This window comes from Geospiza fortis, unplaced genomic scaffold (assembly GCF_000277835.1).
Source record: "Geospiza fortis unplaced genomic scaffold, GeoFor_1.0 scaffold494, whole genome shotgun sequence".
NCBI classification, from domain to species: domain Eukaryota; kingdom Metazoa; phylum Chordata; class Aves; order Passeriformes; family Thraupidae; genus Geospiza; species Geospiza fortis.
In genome coordinates this window covers 127,578-128,987 of record NW_005054691.1, presented here as the reverse complement: position 1 = coordinate 128,987, position 1,410 = coordinate 127,578, and the positions used below count along the sequence as shown (strand labels likewise).

General features: G+C 61.1%; 1 protein-coding gene across 1 annotated transcript in view; it reads left to right on the top strand.

Annotated features, from left to right (window-relative positions):
- The window catches only part of SBF1 (SET binding factor 1), a gene marked incomplete at its 5' end in the record, with an annotated part of 34,497 nt that overhangs the window by 9,597 nt on the left and 23,490 nt on the right, over positions 1-1,410 (top strand). The window lies entirely within an intron of this gene.

Sequence of the window (1,410 nt, the reverse complement as noted above, 5' to 3'; positions counted from 1 at the left end):
GACTTCTCCTTCCACCATGGCTCGCTGAGCTTGGCACAGATCCGTGCCCCCAGCTGGGGCAGGGTGGCTCTGCACCCTGGGAACAGGGACTGTGTGACAGGGGGGACAGTTTGGTGGTGGCACTTCCCTTCCCATGGTTTTCCTGCTCTCCTGCCGTGTCCAGTGCTCCTTCCCGTAGGCATTGCTTTCACTCCGTGTCTGTGTCTGTGGGCTCCTGTCCCCTTGTCCCTGCTGGTGTCCCTCTCTGTGTCTGTGGGCTCCTGTCCCCTTGTCCCTGCTGGTGTCTCTCTCTGCGTCTGTGGGCTCCTGTCCCCTTGTCCCTGCTGGTGTCTCTCTCTGCGTCTGTGGGCTCCTGTCCCCTTGTCCCTGCTGGTGTCTCTCTCTGTGTCTGTGGACTCCTCTCCTGTCCCATTGTCCCTGCTGGTGTCCATGTCCCCGCTGTGCCTGTCTGTGTGTCCTAACTGACTGTGCTCTCTGTCTGTCCCACCTCAGCCTGACGTGGAGGACGAAGCCGTGGTACGAACTCCTTTTCTTTCCCATCTTCTTTTCCCCACCTTTTCTCTCCCGGCTCTGGGTCTGTCCCCTCGTTAGCAGCCTCTCTGTTAATTGCTGTGACCCAGCCCCAGGTCCCGGTGGTACTGTCGGGTTTGTGTCCCTGTGTGTCGCACCCGAGGGCAGCCAGGGTGTCCCTGGGCTCCGGGAAGGGGCTGAATTCCAGGCTCACCTCTCTGGGTGCCCTGCTGGGGTTGTGGCAGCCCAGCTCAGGGCTCTGGCTCTGCTCAGCCCTGCATTTTGGGGCTGTTCTGCCAGGAGGTGGCTGCAGTGGGAACGCTGCTCCTGCAGGAGCATTCTCCCTGGAGAGGAGTGGAAAGAGGAGCAGAGGGGCCTGGAGACAGCCTGGGGATACTTGAGTGTCCCTGTGTCCCTGGGAATGAGCTCAGGGCTGGGAATATTCACTGGTACCAGGGAAGAAGCACCCATCCTGTGCCCGGGATGTCCATCCCTTCCCCCAGGATATTCCTCAGGATACTCCTCAGGATATTCCTTCCACTGGAGAGGCTGCAGAGCCGGGGCTGCTCCTGGGCACAGCCAGGCTGGGACAGAGGAGCTGCTCCCTTGGCTCCGAGGGCCTGGGAGAGGCTTGAATTCCCCTTGAGTCCTGGAGAGCTTTTGAATCCTGGGGAGCCCTCGTATCCTGGAGAGCTTTTGAATCCTGGGGACCACTGGGGAGCCCTTGTGGCCTGGAGACTCCTTGAGTTCTGGGGAGCCCTCTAGTCCTGGAGAGCCCTCGTGTCCCATCTGCAGGTGGATCTCGGGGCTGTTGGGACATTGTTGGCACTGCCTGGGGATGTTGCAGGAGGTGCCCTCCTTTCCCTCAGCCCAGGGACCCAGTCAGGCACCCAGTGGGTG